General features: G+C 42.7%; 1 long non-coding RNA gene across 2 annotated transcripts in view; it reads right to left on the reverse strand.

Moving 5' to 3' along the window:
• LOC135101134 (uncharacterized) overlaps positions 1 to 13,908 on the reverse strand; it is a 209,814-nt gene extending 195,906 nt beyond the window's left edge. Inside the window, exon 1 of one of the 2 annotated variants that reach the window (XR_010269054.1) lies at positions 13,752 to 13,908. This is a non-coding gene — a long non-coding RNA (uncharacterized LOC135101134). The remainder of the gene's footprint in view (positions 1 to 13,751) is intronic. The other variant, XR_010269053.1, reaches the window with a different exon arrangement.
• Between the last annotated feature and the right edge of the window lie 301 nt (positions 13,909 to 14,209).

Genomic DNA, 14,209 nt, shown 5'->3' on the forward strand with positions numbered 1-14,209 from the left:
GCTGCGGGCAATAATCTGCTATAATATTAAAGGTGTGGCGCAGTATATTTTGTAAACTACGAAAGATCAATGCATTGCTTATGTAAAGGCAATCTTCTTTTCTCCGTTTTCCTGCTCCCCTTCCTCTTCCTCCTCTCCTGTTTCATCAGCAGAGTAATGCTAAAAAGCTCTGTCCGTCATTCGCCACCACCACCATCCCCCTACCCCCACCACCATCACCACCACCTTGTGACACACAAACCCTTTGACATTTCAGTGTATGATTTGACGGGTTTCTTCGTCCTGGTGCTCCCCTTGCAACACGCGCCCCGCCATGCACTCCATCGCAAATCCTTACCTCCCCCACCTTCGTCTAATCTCACGGCGAACATTCACTCATTACACGTCACTTCCAGCTCAAAAATGTTCACCCCAACATGTAAGCATTACCCAATTCCTACGAGTTACTTAATAAATTCCAGTATCATTCAAATTTTTCTAGCTCCATCATTGAAGTTGCAGTCTCTAATATGCAGTGCTGTGCGGCACTCGTGTATGTAAGCCTCACTTAAAGGTTTGAAAATTCTGTATCTATTTTTCAGCTTCACTCGAGGTGCCGCCTAATTCCCGTTCAGCACGCCTTGCATGCACGCCCACCACGGCCACACTCTCTCAGCCGTGACCAGCGTGGTGATCCACGCCCACGCATAGTGGTACACACGTCCCTCGTCGCCTTGTGGTTTGAATTATGTTTTTTTTTTTTTTTTTTATGTGCAACTGTGCCCAGTAATCCCAGTAATCGTTTGATGACTAAGTTCTATTCAAAAACCATGTTTACGCACACGTATTAAAATCACATTGCCACCACCACCATCACGACATCTGCTAAAAATACAAGAATAATTTTCTGTGCATGAGAATTAGTTTGAAAATATAATAATAACAATAATAATAATAATAATAATAATAATAATAATAATAATAATAATAATAATAATAATAATAATAAATAATAATAATAATAATAATAATAATAATAATAATAATAATAATAATAATAATAATAATAATAATAATAATAATAAAATAATAATAATAACAATAATAATAATAATAATAATAATAATAATAATAATAATAATAATTATAATAGCACTAATAATAATAATAATAATAATAATAATAATAATAATAATAATAATAATAATAATAACATTAATAATAATAATAATAAATTAACGGTGTCCAGGCCGGTAAATCATACGAGTCTTCATTAATTTTACTTGCTTAGCATTCTAAGATTTTCTTTTCAAATTTGTGATATGCTACTTCTTGATGCTTCGTGATCCTCAAATGACGCCTCCATTAATGGCTGGAATATGGTTTTCGGAGCTCTCTGAAAACGCCTGCCTCTCATCTCCATTCCTATTACCTGAACGTTAAAGCTGTCTCTACCGGGACGCTTTCATTCCAGGCCAGCCCATCGCCCGGCCTATCCTTTAGTCCCGCAGCGCGCCGACACCAACGAGCAGGATTCGTCATGTTCTTTCCCTTGGATCAAAAAATCATTACACTTCCGTGGTCCACTATCCTCTCGCCTCGCTCTCTTCCTTCCCCTCAGCCTCGCCCTCCCTAAGCCTCCTCATTACTCACGACTTGGTGAGAGCCGTCCTGCCTCTCTCATCTCTCCGTCACCTGCCTCTCATTACTCACCACGGCCCGTCTCGCTCCATTCCTGTCTGCCTGTCTCGACCCACCTTCTGTCTGTATTGCATCATTAAAATTCTTGTGGTCCTATATAGAATAAGTTTGTTACTTTATTTAATTTTCCTAGTACACTCAGGGGAATGGATAAAGCACAATTGATGGTGTAATATATATTGTTCACGATAGACAGAAATGAATAATAAATGTAACAAACTAAAACTTAATTAAACTAGATACAAGGAACTACAAAATATTCAGCCCAATAAGGAAATATGCGATATGTCTAATGGCTCAGTCTTGCCTCATGACCTTAGGGTTTTGAGTTCAATTTTACAAGTTCTCGGGAGAAGAGGTAGCGCTCTCTCCATATTAACTAACAAGTACCATATGACCTCGTTGTCGTGGCAGCTTAACTCAATTTCCAGTTCCAGGATTTCTTCTAATTAAGATAGTTTGTTCCTCACCACCGTTCAAAACAAAGAAACGAAAAGATCGGGAGAGTCACAAACATAAAAAGGCTTCCTGTGTGATGCTTCAGCTTTAACGATTTACTATGAGTCACGTTTCGCTCAGCCAATTCCATCCGCACAGCCTCGACACCTCGCCCTTCTGACAGACGCGACTCTTACTGCTCGCCTCCTGACGCCGCGTCGCGCCCTGTCGCCCCTGTCAACCCTCCTGTCGAGTGATACTGACGTTTGGAAAGATGACAGCAACGAACCCTCGTCTGATATCAAAATGTTGGCCTGTAAACTTGTTTCGTGTGAACTGGAAGTCTTTTATTCAATCGTTCATTTATTTTTTACACTATTTTTGTCTTTGTAAACTATTTTCTAGTTTACCTGTAAAAGTATTTATATTTCATGATGATTTACTTAACATATGTATTAAGTTAAAGAACCATTTTACATTCCCCTAACTAAAAACAAGGCAGGAACGAAACAAGATACTCACTCTGAAAAGATCTAACCTCTACAAAACCTATAAAGTCTAACATAAGACTTAGGGGAAAAAAAAAAAAAAACAGATTACCTTAAAAGCAAAACCTGCCCTTCAGAATCAAGATAAAGCTTAAACTCTACATATTTTTCCTTGTGTTTTTCCTATTTTCTCTGGTGCCAAAGGTTTCTGTGTCAAACAAGGAGAAGGAAGAGATACAGGAATAGATAACATGAAAAAAAAATGAACTCACTCGAGTCAATTTATAGGCGGAGAAAACCAAGAAACAAATGTGCAAGTTAAAAAAAAATGCAGGTAATCTTCATTTTGGTGCCGCGAATTTCCTGGGTCAGTGGCTTGATGGATGTGCGTCTTGGAGAGAGAGAGAGAGAGAGAGAGAGAGAGAGAGAGAGAGAGAGAGAGAGAGAGAGAGAGAGAGAGAGAGAGAGAGAGAGAGAGAGAGAGAGAGAGAGAGAGAGAGAGAGAGAGAGAGAGAGAGAGAGAGAGAGAGAGAGAGAGAGAGAGAGAAAGCCTACCCCAAAAAAGATCCTCGCTCTTCCTAAGGCACTACAACTGAACATAGGTAGAATAGGTACGAACAGTGAGACTCAGAGAGAGAGAGAGAGAGAGAGAGAGAGAGAGAGAGAGAGAGAGAGAGAGAGAGAGAGAGAGAGAGAGAGAGAGAGAGAGAGAGAGAGAGAGAGAGAGAGAGAGAGAGAGAGAGAAAAAAAATCGGTCAGTAAACAGGTCGGACTCTGCCAAGCGCACAGGTTCACTCCTTAAAATGTACCAACTCTAAATACCTGACAAAAATAAAACCAGTTCGACAAATTCACTTAAAGAAGAGAGGAGAGGTAGCGAGGGATGGAGGAAGAAAAGGAAGAGATGGAACCACGAGATAATTGTTTTCGTTAATTAAAAGCCAATGATTATGTGGTGGTGGTGGTGATGGTGGTGGTGGTGGTGGTGGTGGTGGTGGTGGTGGCGGTGGTGGTGGTGATAATGGTGGTGGTGATGGTGGTGGTGGTGGTGGTGGTGGTGTGTGTGTGTGTGTGTGTGTGTGTGTGTGTGTGTGTGTGTGTGTGTGTGTGTGTGTGTGTGTGTGTGTGTGTGTGTGTGTGTGTGTGTGTGTGTGTGTGTGTGTGTGTGTGTGTGTGTGTGTGTGTGTGTGTGTGTGTGTGCACGTCAGGGTTCCCTAGAGTGTTTCGTCATTTTTAATTTTTTTCTATTCTTTTTTAATTATCAACAACTTAAATTATTTGCCTCTCTCTCTCTCTCTCTCTCTCTCTCTCTCTCTCTCTCTCTCTCTCTCTCTCTCTCTCTCTCTCTCCATAATCATGTAATTTTATTTACATAACATTATTTTGTACTTCATTCATTTCTTTCTCTTCTAGTCTGTGAAAGGTCAAGGAAAAATCAAGGGAGGTTCAGAGATTATCATAAGGTTTTAAAAAATCACGTGAGATTTAGTGAAGTCCTACTGGATTGCGGATGACACTGGATCGGGCCACAATAGATCACTCACCACCACGCGGCTAGTACGTTATACAAAAGGAGCACATCTTGGTTCTTTGAGCGGGTCACGTGTGCTGGGTGGTGTATGGGTGGGAGAGGGTTCGAATGGACTTGACGAGAGATGGTGGTGGTGACGGAGGGAATCTAGGATGTAGAGTAAAAAGTGGGGGACAGACAAGTTTGTGTTGGCAGGGGCAAGCACAGGTGAACGTGAGGTGATGAGACTGATAAAGGGAGAAGAGGAGTGAGCGAGTGCTTGCAATAATGCGTCAGGGAAGCGAGGAACCTGAGCTGTGAGGGAGAGGACAGTGGACGACTAGAGAATAAAGTACATGTAGCTTGGTACTGATGTATTATTTTCAGTGAGAGCCCAGAAGGTGGCAGGTGGGAGGTATGTCGTGTGCATGTTTGTGTTGCTTAGGGAATGTGGATGGGGAAGAGATGGAGACGGAAGGTGTAAGTGCGTGGTAGAGGACGTGGGGTGGATGTCTCACTTCGTCACGTTGCCTCACACTCTCATTACGTCACTGAGCAGACTCCACATCCCCTAAACTCCAGCGACCGGAAAAAGGGCAAAGACCTCCGAGCGGGGCGAGAGGGCGGTGGCTCTGACCTTGGCACCGGAGCTACTTGGCAGCGTGGCGCGTTCCTGGTCAGTAGTTGGGCGTGAATAGACCTTCAATCAAGGCTTTTTTTTTACGGTGTCGTCAGTAGGGGATTGACTTTTTGGGCGTGAGTGAGTATGTCCCCCGCCGCCACGCTTTGATTGGCCGCTGCGTCAGGTGGTGGACGGCCCGGTCATTACCTTAGCATAGGAATTGTGCAAGACGTCACCCCCGCTTTCTGTCGTAACTCGTCCTCTTCTCTTTTCACCTCTTTTTTTGTACCCTGCCTGTCTCTCTTCTCCACGCGAGGCAATATCCCGAGGGGCAGCCAGAACGCGATGGCTTGGTGGTGCCAGGATGCACTCTGACCGTCTACACGTGTCGTTTTTCAGGCAGTTCGTGATAAAAACCTAATACTGGAGTCTGACAAAATATGCCAATGGAAAACTCTGCTAATTTCATAACCACTTCATGTTTCTTTCTCTACTCCGACACGATCAGCTGACAAACGGTCTGCGTCGAAAAGGAAAAAAACTGTAGGAATAAATAACTTAAGCCTATAATGCAGGGCTCTGATTGAACCCTCACGACTCCATTAAGGTTACGGCCTCCCAGGGTAGTGGTAATACCGCCCCCAGTCACTTTATGCAAATTGGAGCCACGGTGACTGCCAGTAAGGCCGAGAGAATGGCGCCTTCCGACACTCCCGGTGATGCCTTAACTATCTCCAGGGGCCAGACCACTTACGGCGCCCTCCCCCATCTCCTCCCAGCCACCACTCTCTTACCATCTTTTAGCTCGCTTAAAATCGAAGTTAATTTTGCATAACATCCTTTAACGGTAGGTCCAATTTGCGCGTGTAGATTTATTTCTAAGATTAAAGTCTCCCCACCGAGTTGCCACTGCTGCCGCGCCGCCACCGTGGTGTGCGCGAACCGAGCACCAACAGGGAGCTTGGTCCTGTAGCTTCTCCTGCTTGTTAGTTAAATTCTATTATTGTTACCGCTATTTATTGGTCGTAGTAGATGGTATTACGACAGCAATAGCATAGCAGTAGTAGTAGTAGTAGTAGTAGTAGTAGTAGTAGTAGTAGTAGTAGTAGTAGTAGTAGTAGTAGTAGTAGTAGTAGTAGTAGTAGTAGTAGTAGTAGTAGTAGTAGTAGTGGTGGTGGTGGTGGTGGTGGTGGTGGTGGTGGTTGTGGTGGTAGTGGTGATGGTGGCGAGTCTGATGGTATGGTTGTGGTGATGTTGGTGTTGGTGGTGATGCTGGTGGTGATGCAGGTTGTGGTCGTGGTGGTGGTGGTGGTGGTTTCAACAGTAGTTGCAAGCTATCACAAGAACCGGTTTAACCCGCGAACAAGATGTCTTATCATTACAACGCTAATCACGATGTAAATACTGGCATTTACCTCCACTAATGTAAAGGTTTATGTAAAATTTTTGTCTTATACCCAGGCAAACTAAATAACTTTTTCTTTTTGTGAGTGCAGTGCAGTGCTTTCCACAACCAATGATGCTACGAGACAAACACTATCAATACAACAACAACAACTATTACTACTGTTACTGCTACTACTATTACTACGACTACCACTCACTGCAACAACAACAACATCTACTACTACTACTACTACTACTACTACTACTACTACTACTACCACTACCACTACTACTACTACTACTACTACCACTACCACTACTACTACCATCACTACCATTTCTACCACGACTACTATTACAACTACCATTTATAATTACCACCACCATCACAATTAACATTCTAATCACGTAACTAAATCCATCCCTGCCTCCTTCCCTTTTTTCCACCTGACTCCATCACTGTACCCAGAGCCCTACTCCACCCCCACCTACCCACCCCATCCACACCCACACCCACACCCTCGTCTCCGTGTCACCTTCGAATAAGTCCCTCGCGCGGCTGTAACCCAAGACGAGACAAAATATCCCCATGCGGGTATCCCACTTCTTAACTCGTGAATAGGAGGAGTGTCGGGATTCGCGTGGATGGGCGTGATGCTGGCGAGGAGGAGGAGGAGGAGGAGGAGGAGGAGGAGGAGTGGTCAGTTTGGTAAGGCTTCAGTAATCAATTAATCTGTTTGTCTGTTTGTCTTAGTGATGACGGCTCGTGTATAGGTAGGTAAGTGCCTGCTGTTTGATTATGCTTGTTTGTTTGTTTATCTGGTGTGTGTGTGTGTGTGTGTGTGTGTGTGTGTGTGTGTGTGTGTGTGTGTGTGTGTGTGTGTGTGTGTGTGTGTGTGTGTGTGTGTGTGTGTGTGTGTGTGTGTGTGTGTGTGTGTGTGTGTGTGTGTGTGTGTGTGTGTGTGTGTGTTCTTCTATTTTCAGTGCATTGATATCAAATTTATAGCATAACAATCCGCTAGAGTTGAATTATTTGGTGTCTCATCAAATTAATCTATTTCTAGTCAGGAATCAACAATGACATTCCAAAAAAAATCCATTATATTTATTTATTTTTTTCCAGTACTCTTTATTCATAAGCCACCACTGTGTACTTCTATAGTTTACAATAATCTCTCTCTCTCTCTCTCTCTCTCTCTCTCTCTCTCTCTCTCTCTCTCTCTCTCAACAATGCATATTTTTACCCTCTCACACACTCAGTCACCCGTAACCAACTCTTCCTCTCCCATCTCTGCCCCTCGACGCTTTATATCTGCCCTCAGTAATGGCCTTCTGATTCAATTGATTTTCCAAGCTTTCACCTCGTTCATTCTCTCCCTCGCGCCTTCCGTGCCTAATATCACACAATGGGAGGGTTTCGCCGCCTCCAAATATGTTACGATAGGCAGCCACCTTAAGAATTGCTCATAATTACGTTCTTGCTGGCTCACTGGCTGGTAGTGTGTGTGTGTGTGTGTGTGTGTGTGTGTGTGTGTGTGTGTGTGTGTGTGTGTGTGTGTGTGTGTGTGTGTGTGTGTGTGTGTGTGTGTGTGTGTGTGTGTGTGTGTGTGTGTGTGTGTGTGTGTGTGTGTGTGTGTGTGTGTCAAACATGCGGATGAAGTCTTTTCAATATAGTGACCTTGTGTCTAGTAATAACAGATCCTCGCCAAGAGTCTAGACGGAGATCATGCCTCGCCAGGGGATCAAGGGAAATGGCGTGCACTGCATAACACAAGACTACCCGACAACAACAGAAGACCCGAGTCATTCGGTCGCGCTAACCTATAATGCACCGCGGCACCGTGACGTAGTTTTTCTCCGTGACGTTCACAATAAAATTCTAAAAGAGATTATGCTTAAAGAATGTGATTACAAATTTAAAGAAAAAATAGTTTCAATGTGTTTATTTTCTTTCAGGATGTTAAGAAAAGAAATCACTCACATGAGAAACTAAGTGTGAATATGGCAGTAATTATATTATTCAACACCGACAGAATTAAGCTAGTTATAACGTGAGATTATACCACACCAAGCGAAATTTTTAGTAGGGCGAACTTTCATTCTTCAAAGTCAAATGTACAGACCATGGTGAACAACACCTGTTCGGCACGGCTCACTTTACACTATTATGTACCAGAGCTCCGTCAAATCACATATCGCAGCTTTTTGTGACGCGTCTACATGAACTCAGACTATAGTTAATATTTCAGTGGAGTTCCTTTTATCGCAAAATATATGGATATTACACTTTGATTTTTAATAGTCAAGAATGCCATTCGAGACATGACTAAATGTTGTATTCAAAAATATAAAAACACGAATATCCTATATCTGGTGTGTGTGTGTGTGTGTGTGTGTGTGTGTGTGTGTGTGTGTGTGTGTGTGTGTGTGTGTGTGTGTGTGTGTGTGTGTGTGTGTGTGTGTGTGTGTGTGTGTGTGTGTGTGTGTGTGTGTGTGTGTGTGTGTACAGCCAGCGTGAAGGCAGGAATGACATGGAGGAGGGTACGAGTCCGTCGAGATAACACACATGACAAATGACATCCAGACACACACTGAAAAATAACAGAGCAGCGGTGTTCTTCTTTCCTTCCCCTTCCTTGGCTTCCTCCCCTTGCTTCTCCTCTTGACAACAGAACAGATTATCAGGACGTAATATACTGCATGTTAAGCAGAAACGTAATGAAGGTGTTTTCAAATCCATCAGAATTGCATACTGACTCGGTTATGGCGCTGCAACAAAGATGTCATATGACTCTGCCTACCTGTCCCACCGAAAAACTGCTGTGAAAACAATCAAGCTCGCAAACGTTGGTCAGTGTGGTCGAGCATTCCATTACAGCCACGCAGTACATCCATGTCATTAGGTCAAAGAAGCGTGCGCAGTTACAACAAAACTATGAGGTTAACAAAGAATACTGAAGTAATTGATTTACTAAGTAGGTAATGGAGTCCGGTTAAAAGAAACCTCTACTTCTGCCAAGTGGCACGCAGTCGAAACACGAACTCACTGAATCAAGAGTCATGATCTGTACCGACGAGCCAGCGAGTCCTGTGTGTACCCAGACGAGTAAGACAGTAGTGACACAGCATCAAATTAATGGGATGTGTTAAGCCTGATAATCAAGTGTACGACAATGTCAGGTGGTCCTCATCGGGGCAGGGTATGGGAGACACCACCGAGAGTTGTAGATTCTAATACACAGTCGAGACGCACATCGTTCGATCCTGTGCTGCTTTATTATATCAGTGCGGAAAGAAAAGTCGCTCCCACATTGGCTCGAACAGCGGCATGAAGCGGTTACATCAACAAACTAAGGACTAGCTGCATTGGAGGAGTTTCCCAATCTCCGCTGCTGCGCCTTATGACCCACAATAAATTTCAAATTTGTACGAGACATTTCAAAATTTATAAGTATGTACAGACAGCTCCCTACTTGATGAAGCAGCTTTCCTACTTTTATTTTTAGCTAAAGCTACATATCAACTCAAGGGATTTTAATAGGTGAATATCATTGACCAGAAGCCGTGACGTGTAAATTAAGCCACACCTTTCTCAACCCCACTCCATATCCGCCTCCCCCATTCCCACTCCCTCCTTGTTTCTACATTTCTCATTTCCCTATTACCTTCGTCTCAGCCTCTCTCTCTCTCTCTCTCTATCTCTCTCAGGAATAAAAACTAAATATCCTGATATTTACGATTACTTTGTTAAAATTGTAATAGCAGGACAGCTTCTTGTATCTTTCATCTTTACCGGCTCTCCAGTAACTCATCCGTAAGCCCAAGGGAATGCTGCCCTCTCACCACCACCCTTTCCGTCCTCCAAGCTCAAACCTACTCGTGGTGTGTGTGTGTGTGTGTGTGTGTGTGTGTGTGTGTGTGTGTGTGTGTGTGTGTGTGTGTGTGTGTGTGTGTGTGTGTGTGGATAATTTTTACAACACACACACACACACACACACACACACACACACACACACACACACACACACCACCCATAATGCAAGTGAAGAGAGGTGAGATGTCATCATTCCCTTGGATCTATGGATTAACCTCTGGAGAGAGAGAATGATGAGGCTGGTGGGGGGGGATAAAGACTACAAGACTGTTCTGTCTATTGTAGGTGTAAGCGACAACTCAGATTACATTATATGCACTTTTGTTTAGTAACTAGACTCTCATTAGAAAGTAACCGTAGGTGTTAGGGTTTTTATTTTTTTTTATTTCTATGAAATAAGTCTAAATGTCAGAGAGAGAGAGAGAGAGAGAGAGAGAGAGAGAGAGAGAGAGAGAGAGAGAGAGAGAGAGAGAGAGAGAGAGAGAGAATGGTGGGAGGGGTGGTGAAGGAGGAATGAGAAGCATGGAGGTGGGGAAGATAGACAGGAAGGGGGATGTGGCGGGAGAGAGGAAGAAGGCAGCCCTAAGATACACGTCAAAGGCAGCTCTAGCCAATGACAGCTGCCATGAAAAAAAAAAGATGACAGATGTCTCTTTTGCCAGAAATATAGGCAGAAAAACTGTTTCATCAAGTAAGGAGCCGCTGTCTGTACACGCGCCCACACTTAAATCATCCAGAGAGAGAGAGAGAGAGAGAGAGAGAGAGAGAGAGAGAGAGAGAGAGAGAGAGAGAGAGAGAGAGAGAGAGAGAGAGAGAGAGAGAGAAACCCCCTTCTCACCCATTCTTCCTCCTCCATTCCTCATTTTCTCCTTTTCCTCCTCCTCCTCCATTCCTTGTTTCTTTCTCCTCCTCCTCTTCCTCCTCCTACTACTATTACTATTACCACCACTCTCCGCCCATCCTCCACATTCATTTCTCTTTCCTCCTCCTCCTCTCTCTATATTCCTCACTTCTTTCTCCTTCCTTCTACAACTACTATAAGTCTACACATCTTTTTTTTCTGGAGACACCTGGAAATACCTGGAAAACGCTGGAAATTAAAGGAAATAATGACGAACAGACGCGAGCAGGGAGGAGGGAAGTCTTGGTCTGGGTCCTGATGTTTTGACAGTGGGTGCTCTGAACGGGGCTGCAACATCCAATTTATATAATCCTTATTTGGGGCTTATTTGGGGCATTTTAGAGGTTATTTATCTATTTTCGTGGTTAATTCTGACTTTTCTTCATGTCTGAGTCTGGAAACACAGAGAAGTTTAATGAAATATTGATTTATTGACGGCTGTTCATTTTGGAACTCGCGAGAAAAAAAAACGCACAGACTGGACAGCAATATATATTCTGACCTGCCATATACTTGAACTAACACACTGAACATTGACAGAGAAAGACTGGAATGGAGGGATGTCCCAGGTCTCGGTACCCTGATGACGTCACTGATGACGTCATACTTTATATACGTACGTTAATCCATTTTGAAATTGATCCCTCGAAAAAACAGAACCAAACTTAAATACTTTATATATTCTGACTTGCCATATACTTCAATAAATATCTGGAATACAAAAACATTTCCAGCCTGACTAATAATAAACAAAAATCCCAAACACAATATGTAATTTTTACCAACAGGGCCACAAAAAACACAGCCAGAATAATTGTTACATATTCTGAATATATGTAAAGAAAAAAATGCTTTCCAGATGAATAAAAAAAAATTTCTCGTATATATATATATATATATATATATATATATATATATATATATATATATATATATATATATATATATATATATATATATATATATATATATATATATAATTTTTTTTCTCAAATCTAGCAATGGACTTATTCTTAATTTAAAAATACGAATTGTTACTCTAGAATTTTTTTTATTATTACTTGGGATACATTTCTTGTTTTTTTTTTTTAAGTCAAATCAAACATCAAAACAATCCTAGTTGTGCTAACAAAATAAAATGAAAATTTGTAAAATGACGAAAGTGTTATTTTAACTGGAAAAAGAAACAGCTAGACAAGATTTTTTTATATATACTTGTTAACTTTTCCATTAATAAATTGAATATCAAAACTATGCAATCTGCACTAATAAGAAATAAAATAAAATGATGATATAGAGGCGAAGTAGATTTTTTGCACCTCTCCTCAATACCGTCTCCTCCTCTCTCCTCCCCCTCATACTTTTTTCTCTGCCATCCACCTCCTCCACCTACTCGTACACAGTGAACCTTTAAATTACCTGGAAACACCTGCAAAATCTTCGAAATTATGCTAAATATGTGACGGGAAATTGTAACCTTAGAGGCGGGATCGGAGGGGCTTGGCGGGGCTCGGCGGGGTTGCGCAAGTCGGGGCGGAAAGGATACCGTGTTGTGGTTGCGTGGTGTGGTGTGGTGTGGTGTAGTGTAGTGTGGTGTGGTGTGGTGTGGAGCCTGGTGATGGTGTGGTGTAGTGTGGTGGTGTCTGGTGGTGGTGTGGTATGGTATGGTATGGTATGGTGCGGTGGTGTGGTGTTAACACTACACTCCCACAAGCTTAACTGCGCTGTGTGTGTGTGTGTGTGTGTGGGTGTGCGTGTGTGCATTACTTCAGTTGTTTATGTGTATGTATATAAGAATGTATGTATGTATGTATGTACGTATGTATGTGCGCTTAATTTGTGTATATATGTACAATTACACATTTTAGGAGCGTTGAAGTAAGGATGCTACAAATAACGCATGGCATAAAGTAATAAAATACGGAAACAGTTGAGGAGGATACATACATATACACGTGCGTGCACAGCAGTGACTGCATGGAACCTTTATAGTCTAACATCCAGTCACGCATCTATTGAGAGAGAGAGAGAGAGAGAGAGAGAGAGAGAGAGAGAGAGAGAGAGAGAGAGAGAGAGAGAGAGAGAGAGAGAGAGAGAGAGAGAGAGAGAGAGAGAGAAATGCAAAATCATAGTACTCCTATTCCCCTAACCTAGCTGGGGGAAGAGGGCTGCGCCGTCCTGGCCCCCTCAAGGGGATACTAATCTAACCTAACCTAACCTAGAGGAGGGGTTGCGCCTTTCTCGACCACTCTCAGGGGTATTAACCTAACCTAGCCTGATTATCCTACAGGATCGGGTCTAGGGAATTTTTCAGAGAAGTGCCCGTGTCTATTTTGAAAAATATGGATTTCCCATGGAAACTCAGAGATAAAGGATACAGTAAGGTATGCAAAAATTACATTCCTATTGTTGTAGAGTATGATGTAAATCTAAAATAATAATAAAAAAATAAACAAACATTAGATCGATACGGTAGGAAAAAGTTTTGTATACGTCACATCCAAATGGACGGCTAATTGTGAGCAACAGGTTACCTCCAGCTGGTCGAGTCAGTGAGGAGCTGCCACCTTCACTTGAGTCACGCACGAACCATGAGCTCAACATTTGCTGTTAACATGAGACACAACGATTCCTTACGCGTACACCTAATAGCGTCGTTTCTTCATTTATTAATGCAGTACTGTTAATGCACCGGATCACTACATAATACATTAGTATGTATGAAAGCTATAACACCCGGCAGTATATAGTCAAAAAGGAGGGCGGCAGGATAGCAAGTCTTACCTCCTGCCCTCCCAAACATAATTACCCATTTCACACACTACCAGCCCTCCCACCCGCTCCTTACTCACTTTGTTCACTTGCCGGGGGCCTGGAGTTGCTGTGGTCCACGGGGGATGAACCACGGTAGGACTGAGCCTAGGATGACACGGGATTACTACGGAAAGGATCACTTGCACCAACACACGCTGACACACGCGAAGTGGGAGGGAGAACACGGGGCGGGGGGGGAGGAACAGGAGAGGAGGGAGGGGATAACTGCGCAGTGTGTACTTGTCCTCCTCTCCTGGAAAATGTTTACCTAGACTCAAGTGATTATTTTGATGTCCTGTAGGAGGATATATATATCCTTCTCTGTCTTTTTATCTTGTAGTAAGAAATGTTAATCAAAGAGACTATTATATACTGTATTTTCTTTGGTATTCTACTTCCTATTTTCTTTTCGACAACAATGGGAGACTGGCACAAGACGCGTTTTCTGTGTAATTTGCGTTCGCTGTTACATGTTGAGTCCTTTAATGGAGTTTTA

Source organism: Scylla paramamosain, chromosome 6, assembly GCF_035594125.1.
Source record: "Scylla paramamosain isolate STU-SP2022 chromosome 6, ASM3559412v1, whole genome shotgun sequence".
NCBI classification, from domain to species: Eukaryota; Metazoa; Arthropoda; class Malacostraca; order Decapoda; family Portunidae; genus Scylla; species Scylla paramamosain.